The 17906-nt window shown below is 40.6% G+C and overlaps 1 pseudogene; it reads right to left on the reverse strand.

Moving 5' to 3' along the window:
* Positions 1-12426: 12426 nt before the first annotated feature.
* Positions 12427-16218, reverse strand: LOC109477960 (annotated as a pseudogene).
* Positions 16219-17906: the final 1688 nt, after the last annotated feature.

Below are 17906 nucleotides of genomic sequence, written 5' to 3' on the forward strand. Positions count from 1 at the left end.
GTATATTATAATCATGTTAAATCTCCAAGCAGATCTTTTGGTGCAATACAGTATCAAATTGGCAAGACCATATCAAATTGGCAACACAGTATCAAATTACCAAGACCGTATCAAATTCGCCAGACAATACGCCACCCTATTTGTACATCAACTCGGGGCCCCCGAATGAATCTTTTTTTTTAACGTGCAAACAATACAATACGTGACGCTCTCAAGCTTATATGTACGTCACCACTACACATTAAAAACAAATTACAGCACAATACAAAAACAATGTCCAGGTAACAAGAAAACATAGTTAAGTTATTAAGATATCATAAATGAATGAATCTGCTTGGAGATGGCCATTATGTGATATTTTTAGAATGTCTCACCCGTGCATTGATTGTCTCTCCATTCAGTTTTATCACACATTATCACATTAGACTGTGAAAAGGGAATACACGGATGTAGCCTCCTGTGCAGGCCTCCGGAAGGGTGGGAGTTTTGCTACTGCGTTTTGTTGAATTTTTAACGCGTTCTTTTGCCGACCATCCTACAACAAACCTTCTCTGGGCGGCTGGTTGTAGGATGGCCGGCAAAAGAAAGAGTTGAAAGATAAAGAGCCTTCCCGCGTCAAGTGACGCATAGGGCGGCGCCCATCTCCGTTTCAAAATAGCCCTGGGCCACACACAGCAGTCACTACAGCAGTCACTACAGTCCGCTGGTAGTGGTGTGTGTGTGTTTAACGTTACTCTTTCCCAAATGCTGAGTGCTGAGTGCTATAAGCAGAGAAAGCAGTATGTACCATCTTTGGTATGACTCGGCCGGGGATCGAACTCACGACCTACCGAATGCAAGGCGAGCACTCTACCCACTTGGCCATTGCGACAAAAGAACGCGTTAAAAATGTGTCAAAGCTGCCCCCCCCCCCGCCCGGAGGCCTGCCCAGGAGGCTAGCACTGCTGCGACATGTACATACATGATGCATGGTCTCATGTGCGGCCGTAAAATGTCCTCTCATTCATATTGAATGGACCGACTATTTAGGGAACTTTTAGGTTAACAAGCGCCCAGGTGCGAGCAGTTAGCGAGTCACGCGATGTCAGAGAAACGTCTAGAAAAATCGCACCGGTTTATTGGGACTGATATCTACACTCCAAGCAGAGGTTGACGGGGGAAGATCGTTACTTTTTATATATGCCCCGTGCGCGTTACGTTTGTGAAGGTTAGACATCCAGGTAATAAGGTACGCAAAAAAAAACAGTTACTCAAGCAACTGGATATGATTTTGGAAACGGTCAGACGTTTCAGGTAGCATCCATTACCTTTCGTCAGTGACACTAAGAGACTGCAGGAGAAATGTAGGTTTATAAGCACTAACTATTGTTTAAAAAAACGGGTCATATATAAAAAGGTAACGATCTTCCCCCATCAACCTCTGCTTGGAGAGTAACTGATGTCCTAAAAAAGGGCGGATTTTTTAAGCATGACGACGGCAGTGGTTTGTGTGACGTCGATGCAAATTTCCGTCTCGCAAACGGTCGTCGCCTTTCAGATGCTTTCCGATGCCATATCCGAGCGTATCATCATTTTTTTGAGGTCCATAATATGTACTATAAAATGCAACATTCGAATTGCAAATGTAAGGGAGAATGATGAAAAATAGTTAAGGTATTTGCGAAAAAAAAGCACAAGCTTGGATTCGAGAATCATGAAAAATAGTAAAGGTCTTTGTGAAAAAAAAGCACAAGCTTTGATTCGAACCCGATTCAAGAAGTGTAGCTCTAAAACCCTAAACTTAACCCCTAACCCTATACACCACGAAACATCACGGTGTGGATGGACCTTGCTGATACACTTAAAGTTAGCCAACAATATGGCATAGACCGTTTCAAAAGGCGACGACCGTTTACGAGACGGTAATTAGCGACGTCGATCACTTCACGCATAACTCACCTGCCGTCTGTTTTTATACGCACAAACGTAGATAGAGCTCGAGTTAGGGATCAGAGATCTTCCCGTAGTTAAGTAGACGCCGGAAAACTGAAGTAACCCTTATATAAGCAATGAGTCGGGAATGTAGGAGTGGATACCTCAGTAGAATATCAGTATATAAACCGTAAGTAGTGAAGTAGAGACAGGGTAAGTCTTAAGCACACAAGTCATTCCAGGATTCACTGAAGAAAATAAACCCACAGTATAAACTGTTTACGTAGAGAGTATACTCTAGTAGTCTAGGGACAAGCCATGACTGGTTGCTGAATGTCAACCATGGGGGTATGTGCACCCCCTAGAGGTAACAATGGTTGCAATACGTTAATATGTATATGTAGATAATATCAGAAAATCCGTAGATCTATCAGTGCAGGGCACTGCATAGGTCTTCTTTAAAAGCCATTGTGATCAAAGTTTTTAGTTGTCTTTGTTTGAGGGGGCAGGAGCTCTCAAATCATAGAGGTACGTGTAACTGCATTGCGTGCAGGGACTGCATGTATTAAGTGACGGCTTCCCTTGTTGTTTGTGTTGCAATATGACTGTACATATGTGACATGTGCACATCTTTTAAACGCACAGGAAAAGACAGTGTGGTAGATAGACACACTATCCAAAACGGGAAAGTGCACATCCTGAATACCCACTGTACTACAATGTCTTAGTTGCTGCTATCAGCTATCCAGCCATGTACAGCCAGGTACTAGTACTAGTAGTTGCTCAAACATACATACTCCTATCTATGTGTATATTTGGTCATTGAGACAAACAAGATGATAATATATTGTTTATCATTGGAAATAGACACAGTGACTATAGAATTCATATGGTGCTCGATATGTTATCAAGTGCAATGAAAGTTCAAGGTATCAAATACGATGTAGGTAACGTAGAGACACGACACAGGATAGATGAATTATAACCAACTTAAGACAAAGATGTGCAATGTCATGATGGCACAAATACTTAGATTTGAAGCAATAAAGACATTAAAGTTTAAACTACTTTTGATTTGAGTTTCTTTGAGTCTTTTTCTGTGTGAAATGATAATATATATACGGGGGCAACATGCCATTTCCCCTCCCAGGTTAGATGTAACAGTTTGTAGTTCAATAACCTCACCACAAGTGCCCAAACAGGTTAGACATGGTTTTATACAAAACAGTAATTGCATGTTGACCTCCCGTGTGGCTTCCCGCTTCAGTCGAGACGTGTTCATTAGGCCACACCAAGTAAATTTTATGGATGACGTCCACGCGCGCATTGATTTTGGCCTGTTCCTAGACAAAAACAAGAAATTCCACTTCCTGTAACTATGACCAAAGAGTCACGTCAGTGCCGCAAATCGTCAGATTGACGTGAAGCCCGTAACGCGAAAACAGGACAGGACGACAACTGCTGTTCCACCTGATTTATTGCTGTTTTGATGATGAATAAAAGACTTCTTGCTTGTTACACTGTGTTACCTCATTCATTTTGTGTCCTAACATTTGTCGTCTCTTAGTATATTTCTAATCTAGGCATCTTGTTTTTTAGGGCCCTTCTTGTTTTTTTCTCGCCCTCTCGCATTAGATTTAGGGTCTCCAAAGGACGTCATCCATAAAATTTACTTGGTGTGGCCTTATCGCTCGTAAGGCAACAGCAAGTAAATTTTATGGATGACGTCCTTTGGAGACCCTAAATCTAATGCGCGTTGATGTTATTCATAAAAATTACTTGCTGCGGCCCAATGTTAAGAAAATTCAATCAAGATGCTCTTGTCACGTCTAAGCTTCTGAAAATCATCAGCTTTGACACAAAAGTTCAGCCAATATGAATTTACGAAGACAATAATTCCTACGACTTTATATCACACTGTGCACACATGTTTACCATGAGCTCGAGTCAATTATAAACACAACTCAGATTAACTTTGTCAATCTATAACTTATATATAACTTCATCGCGACCGTATGACGAAATGATAGCAGTAAAAGATACATAGTCATACGTAGTCCTGTTGCAGTACCATTCACACGTTGAAACTTTTATTTTTGCTGACACCCACACATAATTATAAACTTCCCTGACTAAATCGCGCTCCTGGCGCCGCCGCCCTAAGGTCATTGACCTCCGACTGAGAGAGCTTGTGTAACACCAAGAAGGTTAAATACAATTGATAGTCCTCCATGGTAACACAGGCTACACATAAACGAATGTCACCGACAGCATAATTATATTTTGACAAAGGTGAAAACAGTCTACCACATACGGATACCACAAAAGTAGATGTAGCACGTTATACGTGTATAATATGCTGCAAACGACGCATATAAAACAAACCTCGATCTTGTCCCTTTGACTTTCAATCGTACTTACAAGTATGATATATCGATTGTGCGATTCGATTTTACTGTCAATTCCTCTTTTGTTGCCAGGGGGATTTTCTGCGTCACGGAGTCGGGTCTATTTATATGAAGAAAAATCAGGTGTGTCGACATTTCCTGTGATTGTAGATAGTCTTCAAGCAGAGGTTGATGGAGGAGGTTTGTTGCCTTTAATATATGGCCCGTTTTTGTCGTTACCCCCACCCAACACATAGGGTAGCCGGTAGCGACAAAAAACGGGCCATGTATAAAAATGTAACGATCCTCCCCCATCAACCTCTGCTTGGAGAGTAATTGTAGATGCCCTTAGGCTGGAGGCAAGTCTGGATTTGCTTTTAATACATGTGTTTCACATAGTACAATTCACGTCGGAATATACGGAATATATGTTGAAGAAATTTAATTATAAATTAAGTGATGTTTATCACGAGTCACGCAAGCAGTATTTCAAATATGTGATATTCGACTACTAATCGATATCGTCTCCTGAAATTAATAATGTTACCTCCCAGAAAGTCATTTGTTTTGCAGTATTTCGTACTTAATGGAGTTATAATTGGAGATGATGTGTTATTGATTACGTTCATACGTTCAAAGATTAGACATACGTACTCATTATCACGTACATGTTTGGTAATTTTCACAAAGCTATTTCACATTCACGACACACAGCCATTTTATATTAGCGCAGTCGTAGGGGAATTCCATCTGACTTAAAATTTCTCACGAAGACTGGCACTCAGAATCCAAATGAATTATAACTCTAATACTACAGAATAACCTTTAATCCCTTTCATCTCAGGTTTGGAAAAAAACATCCAGTGAAAAGTGTGACAGTCAAGGACTTGTCTTTATCATTTGTGACTCACCATAATTCCATTGCCCTCCCTGTCTCACGCATAACTCCAGTGGGACTAGGGGCGGTATTTTCCATTTGTTCTGTAATAGAGGTCGTTGATGCGTGTGGGAAGGAATACTGCTGCCGAAGGACTAAGTCGTTAACGTTATGAATAACAGTCCTGGTGAAGTATTCAGAAAGGTTGAGTTACATGTACTTCCAGACTAGCCTGGTTACCAAACCTATTATAGCTCCCGAGTCCTACATCCTCTCCGCAATTTTGTAGGACTCGGGAGCTATAATAGGTTTGGTAACCAGGCTACTTCCAGACATGGGGGAGAAAGGAGACAACCGTGGTCACCACGTAACAAGATGGCAACTTCGAATACAGCAAGTGTCAATATTGTTGCTCATACAGACATTGCAGGTAATGGAAGAGATCAGAGAAAAGAAAAAAACGACATACAAACCGAGCAAAGAGAGGTAAAATCAAGCCAAAGTCATATACTGAAATCTGCAATATCTAAAATGACCAATCTAAAAAGTACTGCTGCCTATCTAGCACTTCATGCGAAGACAGAACATCTTAGTATCGTCAAATTCCCGGCCAGTATCATTCAATCAAAGATGGATTCTTCAACCCTGAAGAACTAAAATCAAAGGCCGGCACTCCTCCTGTCATCACGTGATGATCACATGATGCGAACGTGACCGTCACGTGTCGATCACGTTGACACCATGCCAATACATATACACCTGCCTGAATGAAAACTGATATCTCTCCAAAGAACGACTCCTTCTCCTGACAATGGCTTTTTGTGAATGATTAATGTACGTGACAGAGCTGTAAAGATTTACGCAAAGGGCATTATTGAGTTCGATGATTAATGTATTTGATACAAAATGTCATGCCATTCGAGGAGAGACATTCTTCAATATTTCTAGACAATAAGATCTTTAAATGATATGACATGAATCTTTATTGCAAATGCCTGTCCAGATGGACTAAATGCACATAAAAAATAAGATGGGCTTTTATCTTTTCTCATGCTTCTTCTGAACACATTTTTGCTAGGAAAGGGTCAAAATAGGCAATCACTTAGTTATTAGATTAAGGATATAGCGTGGAAGCTCGGTCAGACATTTTCATATTCGCGTCTGACACAACCATGTTTCAACGTCACGTCCCGACGGTCCCCAAGGTCACGGTCTGACCTTGGAGGATGACTTTGTGGTGCAATCAGGCCTCGTTATCTGTTCAAACGTAATTTAGACATCAAAAACTACAGAAGTAGAAACATTGACGAATGACAACATTATCTATAGACTAATTCAACACAGACAATAGTAATCATCGTTCGAGCATGGGTCATACGAGGATCTAAATACTAAATTTAGAAAGCAATGTACCAAAAGTTATAGGTTGGGTGAAAAAAATTCAAGTGCAAAAAAGAAACCCCGACCAAAAGCCTAATACACGCCCAAAATAATTCGAAACCGAAACCTCTGCTTGGAGAGTAGTTGATTTCAGTGAAAGACAAACTTTGGGATGGACTGGAAGAAAAAAAATTGTAAGTTCAACAAAGACAAGCTGCAAAACAATCACGGGTTGCAGAAATTTGTCCTGACATGTCCTCAAAGTTGAAGCTACCGTAAAAAAAAAAGTTCAATACTCTCAATAGATTTAAACCACCATCACGACAACATGAAATACACGCGACCCTGAGCCCCGCGGCACTCGCTACTCTTATCGCCGGTCTTTATTACTCGCTGCCCGAATGTAGCGGCATTAGAAAGCTCCATGCACCGCCGGATCATGTGAGGTACATTTGCGGCGACCATGATCGATTCGCCGTGTAGAGACATCAATCATTATCAGGACTTGCCTCCAGCTCTAGATTTTTCATTTCCTCCCTCCTTTGGAAGTAGCAGACATTATTAGACTAAGCAGTCAATCAAGAAGTCATAAAGATACTTGAACGTTACTTAGAGAGGCGTATTGAGACAACTGAAGGTTTTCAGACGTTCAATGGTTCATTGGAAGGTTGTTCAGCACCAAGGAGATTGCCTCTAACTCTAGATTCTTCATTTCCTTCTTCCTTTGGAAGGCCACAGACATCATTAAACAATGGCAATCAATGAAGTCATAAAAATACTTGAAAGTTACTTAGAGAGATGTATTGAGACCGTTGAAGGTTTGCAGTATTCTCCAAGTAAAGGTTTTGGGTTATTTTTGGCGTTTTTAGGCTTTTTAAACGGGGTTTCTTTTTTTGCACTGGAATTTTTTGGTTGGGTGAAAAAAAAGTCCAGTGCAAAAAAGAAACCCCGATAAAAAGCCTAGAAAGCGCCAATAATAACCCCAAACCCAAACTTCTGCTTGGAGAGTAGGTTTTCAGACATTCAAGGGTCCACTGGATGGTAACTCAGAAGTTCAATGGTTCATTGGAAGGTTGTTCAGCACCAAGGAGAAGTCCTTGAAGGCTGCACTAGTCTGACATGAATGGGTTCACTAATGGCTTCCCTCGGTGATGTACGTACATCAGGCGGTGTATTTCCTCGTGTAACGACCATTCCAATGAGCTGCACGGGAACTTTATGGTACGTTTTAGAGCGCCGGGCATCTCTTCCACCCACTCAAGGCCGTCAGACAAAGCAGGCAGCTAGAAAACGAAAACGTTACGTTCTTGCAATCCAAGTCAAAACGTTACAGTTCTATAGTACACGTATCCACCCGGAGATAAGTCTGGGTCCTTCAACCAGTATAAGGCCACACCACGTAAACTTTATGGATGACGTCCGCGCGCGCATTGATTTTGGCCTGTTCCTAGAAAAAAAACCCCAAGAAATTCCGCTTCCTGTAACTATGACCAAATAGTCACGACAGTCTGATAAGGGAAGATGTGATTAAAGAAAAGAAACAGGACAGGACCACTGCTGTTCCACCTGATTTATTGCTGTTTTGATGATGAATAAAATACTTCTTGCTTGTTACACTGTCACCCCTTAAATTTGTGTCCTAACATTTGTCGTCTCTTAGTATTCTTGTTTTTTTTTCGCCCTCTCGCATTATATTTAGGGTCTCCAAAGGAGGTCATCCATAAAATTTACTTGGTGTGGCCTTACGGTGAAGTGTCGAGGCTTGCACGGAGGCCGTCTCAGAGATATTTGGGCCCACTATATCTGGCTGTTCTGTGATTACGTTTGTTACCATACTTGCTTTACATTCAACTTTGTTTTTACGAATTTTGATGGTAATCTTCAAGCAGTTTGAAAAACAAACAAAACAGATACTGAGGCGGAAGATTTTAATGGTTCTCTACTGCTGGTCTTCTCTGATATTGGGGTGGATGGCTGTCAGAGAAGATATGCACCCGACATCTGCTTGTAGATAGTAATTTCTTGCATTTGTGGCCTTGTTTGCCCAACATACATAGAAATGATAATGCATTGATTGAGTCATTATTTGACGTAAAGTTTAAATTCAAATTTATTTCAAAAACATTTTCTGACTAATTACATCTTTTATACATTTTCTACACAACTGACTGGAGCAGCTTATCAAATAACAGCATTGATTGCAAAAAGTGTAAATTTTACATTCATGATGTTCAACAATCAAATATTGCATAGATAAAAATTGTGCATGTTCCTCTTTTACAATTACAGTGCATATGTGGTTGCCCTAATTGCAAAGCTATTTTACAACATATAATGGCTGAAATACACAGGCTGGAAAATGTAGAAATATTTAGTTCAATTTGACAATATGGAAATTGTTCAATTGTATACATCAATAGAATCCTTTCTCAACTTTAGAGTACAAATGCATTATGTTAATTGCAAAGCTCTTATTTGTAAGTAAATGTACAATCTGTTCTCAATTTTAGAATACATATACATGCATGGTTATGTTAATTGTATGGCTCTTCTTTGTAAATAAATGTACAATCTGTTCCTGACATCCAAGATCACCAGTTATACATCAATAGAATACTTTCTCAACATTAGAGTACATATGCATGGTTATGTTAATCGTAAGGCTTAATTGTAAGTAAATGTACAATCTGTTCTCGACATCCAGGGTCACCAGTTATACATCAATAGAATGCTTTCTCAACTTAACAGTACATACATTCATGGCTGTTAATCGTAAGGTTTAATTGTAAGTAAATGTACAATCAGTTCCTGACATCCAAGGTCACCAGTGAATGACCTTGACTAATGGAACAGCTAATGAATCCTGCATGGGCCATTCCCACCACTAACCTTGTTTGGCAGTTAAACGTGTTTGTTTCAAATTATAATCAAATATAAGGTCACATGCCTATACTGAGCTTGGTCTACATTTGTAACAACCTTTGTGGGCAGAACGTACTACACATGTATGGGCAAAACCCATGATATATCGTGCATAGCACTTCGGCAGAACATCTCATATATAAGGTCGTATTCTTGCATATGAGGTTAACATCCCATCTGTTAAGTTTCCAAATGTTGTGTTGGAAAAGATATTGTCTGCAATAGGCAAAATTCTGATGCAATGTTAACCAAACATCAAACGAAAACCGTGAAAATCAGGGTTTTGCACAGGCGCGGTACGTTCTGCTGTCGTGCTACCTATATCACATAAAAGTTGCTGAGTTAAAACATGGAAATGCCTAACTGTATGTTACCTATTCAGGCCTCATCAATTTTTTTAACAGTTTGACAAAAAAATCAAGCAAGAAAAGAAGATGAAAATAGAGGGCTGGGATAAACATGCATCAGATTCATGATCAGACCATGTCCATTCCAAATGGCTGCATGTACCAAGAAATAGATTTTCTCTGTTCTCACTGTTTTTATCTTGATCTTACTGTTCAGCATTTTGTTTTGAACTCTGAAAACCATCATATAAATTTGGCCAGGTCTGATGATACCATCGTCAGCAATGCGGTACAATTTGTATTTTGTGTAACATCATAAAAGCATGTGTTGCTATGGCTTGAATGTACAATGAGAAAAAAACAATTAAGCAGGTTGCATAGAATCATAGCAAAACTATACAATCACTGACTCTGTCAACAAAAATACACATCTTATCTAATCACATTGAATGGCTGATACAGCCCCTAAAACAATTTCTACTTTGCCTCCAAGATTTAATTAGCAGCCCTTAATGAAATCTAGATGAATACTACCCTGCATTTTGCACATACAACTCTGCCATGGCCTAAATCCTGAAATCTATCACAGTACAGTTCTTTGATACTCTCCAAGCAGAGGTTTGGGATTTGGCTTATTTTTGGCACATTTTTAGGCTTTTTTATCGGGGTTTCTTTTCTGCAATGGGATGGGTGAAAAAAAATCCAGTACAAAAAAGAAACCCTGATAAAAAAAGCCTAAAAACACACAAAAAATAACCAAAACCTCTGCTTGGAGAGTAGCTCATTGCTATTCAGGTCCAGCCCCCACTTCATTTCTACGCTGCTGATCGAGTTAGAAAATCAGCCGGGTCCATAATTGGACTATTCAATAAAGACCCCGGCGAGCACAACTGTTGTAAAACACGTTATAAAGGCCGGTGTCTGGAACTGAACAGCTGGTAGCTGGCAACACTGACAGATGGGGGATCTGGTGGGAAGAGACTGTCAGCAGACAGCATTAAAACATTAGCACTGAGGACTGTATCTCACACATTCTTACCCAGAGGATATGCAAACATTTAGCAGCCAATTTACAGTGATTTTACATGTATCCTAGAATCCTTTCTTACAAACCTGTGGAGAGAAGGTTTGAATTTGAACGATTTTGTCTCTATTTTTTCTTTAGATAACATAATTATATCATATACTTCAACTGCACATCAGCACTGAGGACCTCACACATATATCATAAGGGGTTCTCATCCAGAGGAAATGCAAACATTTAACAGCCAATTTACTAGCCTCCATAGCATGCCAAAAACTGGGGATTTTGGGGGTCTTCAGCTTTTATGTGCTATTTTCTGATTGCACATAGACAACATAGCCGGCCTGGTTGAATTACCCCCGTTTTTAGAACTGGGCTAATCAGAAAACAACCGAAGACCACTAAACCCCCAGTTCCATAAGCCTGCTACAGAGGCTAATCAGAAAACAACCGAAGACCACTAAACCCCCAGTTCTATAAGCCTACTACAGAGCTACAATTTACAGTGATTTTATCCTAGAATCTTTTCTTACAAACCTCAGGGAAGATTTGAATTTTAACAATTTTGTCTCTATTTTTTTTAACATAATTATATCATATACTTCAACAGTTACTGTACAATGATTGAAAGCTTTTTTTTGTGACACATAATAACGTAAGCACCAGCCATCATCAACTGATGGATTGAAGCTTAACATATCATTATAATGCACGAAGCCTTTAAAAGCATCTACTGTAGTTCTAACTTCCAATAGATAAACATATGGAAGGGTTCTTATCCTATCAATTGTTGCACCTTTTTCCTACATTGATGGTTAGATTTTTCTGGACAATATATGTATTGATATGTATGATACATATTTTTTTCAGATACTGGAGTAATGTCATGGACAACAGTAATCTAATAACAATTTCCCCACGCACACTATTGCACAATTCTGTGACATTTTTGGGGAGAATAATCAAGCTGCTATAAAACAATGCCCTGTTCTTTTATAGCCTAGACCATTTCCAATCTGTTCAATGCAGCATAAAAGTAGGTCACCATTGGCTAGGAGATAATTAGGTCTCCCCATCTAAATCACTGAAAGGAATGAATTCCACGACCAAGTTCTCAATCCATGGTCTCCAGAGGATTTTTGATGGGAGAAAAATCAAGCTTAGAGTGCCTAGACCATTATATTTATAATCTGTTCAATGCAGCATAAACCATTGGTTAGGACATTTAGGTCTCCCATTTTGCATTGATGAGCTAGATGTGCCAGGGAGCCAACACCAGGTCAGGCCTAAGGCAACACCATCTTACAGTTTCTTCACAGAAACCAAATCATCTAAACAGGTAGTAGAACAGTCATCAATCAGTTACTGTTTTGGAAGGTTGAAACACGAACTGTACCTCCAAAAACAGTCACTGATTGATGAATGTTCTACTAACTCTTAAATCTTATGTGACTGATGAACCTCTTCAATGAGAATCATCTAACTTATTCTAAGGTTTGATTCTAAGTCCTCAGTCCACACTAAGACAGGACTCCTCCCCAGAGTTGTTGGGTGAGAAGACAATCCCAAAAGTGCCACCTACATCGGCTACATATAGCAGCAAAAAGGAGTACTCCAGTCAGACGCTCTGAGGAAGGTGCCTGATAGACATCGAAATGTAAGCAAGGCAAGAGACAAGATTGGTAACCAATGTGTAAAAGAAAAACCCTCTATCCATAAGAGTCCTCAGTCCACACTCAGACAGAAGGACTCCTCCCCAGAGTTGTCAGGAGTAGTGGGGGTTGTGGGGCTGTACTGCACGTTCCTGAACTTCTTCTGCAGGCCGATGACCATCCAGTTGCCCATGCTGCTGAAGGCAGGCTGGTCCCTGCGCCGGGCGGGCGTGCCTCCCGGGGAGCGTACGCAGTCCGTCTTACGCAGGCTCCGCCGCAGGTCCGACTTGATCAACCTCTGCAGGTCACCCTGGAGAGGAACAGGAGTGGTGAAGGATTATAATGGCAAAAAATGTTGAACTTTATTCCAACACAGCACATTAAACGTGCCAGTGGCTGTACTAATAACATCATAGAACTGCAGTTGCCTAGCAGCAGAGGTCGGAGAAGACCTAAAAAGGTCTGGATAGAGTGTGTCAAGAAAGACATTAGAGAGTGCGGCCTTGCCAGGGTGAACCCGCTGGATAGGGCTGCTTGGAGGTGCAGTGTGAAGACCAGTACTACTAGCCGACTGCTGCCGACCCCTGTAGTAGGGACACCAGCAGCAGTATAATCTAATCCTGGATAGTGAGTGAAGGATTACACAAAGATAAAATGTCGCCTTCATCTGGATAATTATTACCAATCACTTCAAAACGTAAACTGAGTACCATACTAGAAGTTTATTTGATATCTATAACCCAGAGATTCTACTGCTGACCTAATGTCCCTGATAACCTACATGTAGAGAAGGCCGTAGTGGTGTGCTATGGATCGGGGTCTGCGGTGTGGCTGCCTGCTGCATTCCTAGTTTCCTCCTCTTGGGCTGCAGGGTAGGCACCGGGAGTTCATTACAGGCGGTCTTCTTAGGGCTGGTCACAACTATAGCTGGCGGGGGTGGGGGTGGTGGAGGGAGGGAGGGGGGAGGGGGGTGGGGCAAGTGAAATCGGGGACGGGGGCGCAGCTTCAGATGAGGGACAGTCTGACATCTGTGACACGTCCAGGTCCTGGTTGTGGCAGTAGTTGAGGACCTCCCCGTACACGTGCACGAGGCTGGACTTGAGCGCGGGAGGCACGGCGGCGCTGTCCAGGGTTCCCAGCCGCTGAAGCACGAAGAACAGGTCCCGCATGTACTCATCCAGCAACCGCTGGTTGTCCTGCGGTGGGGAAATAAAACCACAAATCAGTTAATTATACAACAAATATCATGGCAGCTTCATGATTTCCTTATAATTACTCCAACTTTTATATCAAAATCGGAAAAACAGCACATAATCTACAACATAAAACTAATTATCATAGCTTTCCCATCCAGAAGCTAAGGCCACAATGACTTAATTTTATGGATGACATCCTCTGAAGACCCGAAAACTAATGCGAGGGGGCAAATAAAAAAAAAGTCCAGCCAACAAAAATGCTGCTAAACCACAGAAATGCAAAGCTGGTACTGTAAATTTGCTGTAAACAAGCTGACACATGCTGGCCTTTTACAGCATTTACAAATGTATGAGTCACCACCAAGTTCTAGAGTTCCATAGACGATGATAGAGCCTCAGTAGCCTGGGTGCCATCCTCTGTACTGTCGGATCCCTATTGTCGCTAGCTAACCATAGTGAAAAGAGATTGGCTGACCTCCTGGACCTGTTCCCTGAGCAGCCTGTCCCTCTCCTGTAACAGGCTGATCCACTCAGTCACTACATGGTCCTGGATGGCTGCAGAGGGCAACATGGGGAAGCTTTGTAGACAACAACACTTATCACTAAAAGAGTAAAATTCATGACACAAGATTGTGTATATAGAAAAGCAAACAACTCCTGCAATTAAATGTGCAAAGATTGAGTGTAACAAGTCGTTAGGTGTAATGTAGCTAGCTGCCGACGCGCCGTGTGCCTGTGAAGCTGGTGTGTTACGCCGAAGGGCAATTATACCGGCTGTACCAATACAGATACAGAACTGTTTCCCGACTGACCCTAGAAAAAAGTCATCATGGGCCCCAAACACAGAACTTCACTGTACTGTCACAGGTAGCATAGCTTGTTATATGATTTACCTGTAACGTCTAACTCCTCAGCTTCGGGTGTCTCCTGTAGCAGTTCCTCCCTCCTCTGGTCCAGGGCACGTTTCTTGGCTGATCTGGACAGTCTGCGGTCCTGCCAGCTGTACATGTTAGTAGTGTTACCTTCTACATCACCAGGGCTGTGGTCTGGTTCAGGGGTCGGTGTTGTTGGCTCTGTAAGATATATCATATGGGACGGTAATTAATAACTAGAACGTCACCTGCACCTTCGGTTTTGATATAGACATTTAAGTTACAGCCTTGAGCACTGCTGCAAGTATGGATTATTTGTACAATAATTGTAGATATTGTTTTATTTCAAATCAACAATAATTTAGATTCCCATGAACTTTCCCAGTTACGGTGAATACAGAAATACAACTCGTTAAATACTGGCATCGCTTAGTTAATTTATCCGAAGATGCCCTGCTTCGGGAGGCATACAATACTACCTTGCTTGGAGAACATGATTGGATTATACATGTGAAAGACATTCTGAACCTCAATGGTTTTGGGCACATATGGCTTAACCCGAAGTCATATCACATAGACACAATTACTACTCAGCTGAAGCAACGTTTACAAGATATCTATATACAAAACTGGCATTGTGCCATTCGAAACAATTCTAAATTATCTTTCCTTTCCACCTTAGACAAGAATTACAAGCAAGAAAATTACCTTTCTAACATAAAGAGCTTTGACATACGTCGAGCAATCACAAAACTCAGAATTGGATGTCACAAACTCAGTATAGAAACCGGAAGATTTCAAAGGCTTCCTATTGACCAGAGGGTTTGTCCATTCTGCCCAGAACTAGTTGAGAAATGAGTATCACTTTTTGATGGAATGTCCTAAGTATGTTGATGTACGCAATTCATTAAATACGAAACTATCGTCATATGTACCAGAATTTACATCGATGGATTTAAGTAGCAAATTTAAGATAATAATGACCTGTGATAACTCATGTATGGTAGATATAGGAATGTATATCAAACAATGTCTAGACATAAGAAATTCCTCCAATATTGTAAAAGTTCATTCACATCCTATATCAGCCACAAACTCCTGTATTAGTTAGTTTAGTCCATAGTTAAGTTTATAGATAAGTTTTGCCATACTTTGTACCATGTACAACTGTTGTGCAATAAAGTTATTATTATTGTAATAATACTACTAGCAAAATATACTCGGAACATCATATGTTCAAGGTATTGCTGCATAGTAGTAGTTCATTTGATCCTCTGCTATAGTTCATTTCTATCCAATATTTAGATTATGAAATGAATATTGTTTACCTATCAACTGATATACTGTTATACAACTTAGACAACATGTTTGATGCACGCATGAACAAATTTTTTGGCAGTTGTTCTGGAGCACTTGGCGAAGTTTCACCGCTTGTTTATGCTAACATATGATTTATTCAAGATATGTGTAAACTTAATATCATCTACATGGATCCTACATCAACCAGTCATTCAGTTCCCTTGCAACAAGCAGAAAACCGGATTTAAAAACGCCCACCTGGCAGATTTTCCTTGTCCACTGCAGCCATCTTGGGTTTTGAAATTCGTGTTATCACAAATCACGTGGTCAGGAACCAATCCTCACTGGAACGCTACACTTTTTTATAGGGGAGAAATTTGAATTTTGTAAATTTGCTAAATATTGTTTAAAATAGCGATTTCCTCTAATATTACAACAAATATAGCATTTACGTTGTGTAAAGAAGGAGCTTAAGATGTGTAGAACATGTTTTGTGTCTACTTTTGCTTAATTTTCTCGACAACTAAGGAGGTCAAAGGTCGTAACGCATAGACTGATGACGTAGTACGCATGAGGCTTCGAATCTTGCCGCGCTTGCTTCGGTTTCCCAAAGTTTCCTTCGTTTTATGGCCTCCTACTTTCGCTTTGTGACTTAATCTGCATTTTAGTTCGTCCGGCAGTACCTCACTGCTACCATGGACAGCGACAAGGAAGAGTCGTCCGCTCTCTCGGTCAGTTGAGGACGAAAAAGTCATCAGCATTGGTGGGGAGGGGGGCGGCTTCAAAGGGGAGAAAAATAATCTATGACATGTTACTAAGTAACATAATTTATGTTACGTGGGCGTATATGTGAATATGGCGCAGCTGGCTGCAATATTCCTCACGAACTAAGGTTTTGTTCTAGCGTTCTCACAGATTGCTTAGAGTGATGTCTCATATTCATAATTTTGGGTTGAAGCTAGCCTCCATAGCATGCCAAAAACTGGGGGTTTTGGGGGTCTTCAGGGTCTTTGGGAGCTTTTATGTGCTATTTTCTGATTGCATATAGACAACATAGCCGGCCTGGTTGAATTACCCCCGTTTCAGAAAACAGCGGAAGACCACCAAAACCCCAGTTCTATAAGCCTGCTACGGAGGCTAGGTTGAAGCTATCTGTTAATGTTGTTGTCTTCTGTATTTGTTTGTTTGTTTGGTATCAGCAAGAGGAACTGGAATGCCAGAAGATTGCTTCGTTAGATCGATTACTTGTTACATAGTCAATTTTCCTTTGGGTTGAACTTGAAGCTAATGTTGTTGTCTTCTCTTTGTTTGTTTGTTTGTTTGTTTGTTTGTTTGTTTGTTTGTTTATCAGCAAGAGGAGCTGGAACATCAGGAACAGATTGCCAAACAGTTCATCATGCCTGTTCACAAAAATTGCTTAGTTAGATGGATTACTTGTTACATAGTCTAAGATGCATTTGGGTTGCAGCTGTCTGTTAATGTTGTTGACTAATGTTGTTTGTTTGTTTGTTTGTTTATCAGCAAGAGGAGCTGGAACAACAGGAGCCAAACAGTTCATCATGCCTGTTCACAAAGATTGCTTAGTTAGATGGATTACATGTTACATAGTCTAAGATACATTTGGGTTGAAGCTGTCTGTTAATGTTGTTGTCTTCTGTTGTTGTTTGTTTGTTTGTTTGTTTGTTATCAGCAAGAGGAGCTTGAGCGACAGGAGCAGATTGCCAAACAGTTCATCATGTCTGTTCACAAAGATTGCTTAGTTAGATGGATTACATGTTACATAGTCTAAGATACATTTGGGTTGAAGCTGTCTGTTAATGTTGTTGTCTTCTGTTGTTGTTTGTTTGTTTGTTTGTTTGTTATCAGCAAGAGGAGCTGGAACGACAGGAGCAGATTGCCAAACAGTTCATCATGCCTGTTCACAAAGATTGCTTAGTTAGATGGATTACATGTTACATAGTCTAAGATGCATTGGGGTTGAAGCTATCTGTTAATGTTGTTGACTTATGTTGTTTATTGTTTGTTTGTTTGTTTATCAG

This window comes from Branchiostoma belcheri, unplaced genomic scaffold (genome assembly GCF_001625305.1).
Source record: "Branchiostoma belcheri isolate BF01 breed outbred unplaced genomic scaffold, Haploidv18h27 scaffold416, whole genome shotgun sequence".
NCBI lineage: Eukaryota > Metazoa > Chordata > Leptocardii > Amphioxiformes > Branchiostomatidae > Branchiostoma > Branchiostoma belcheri.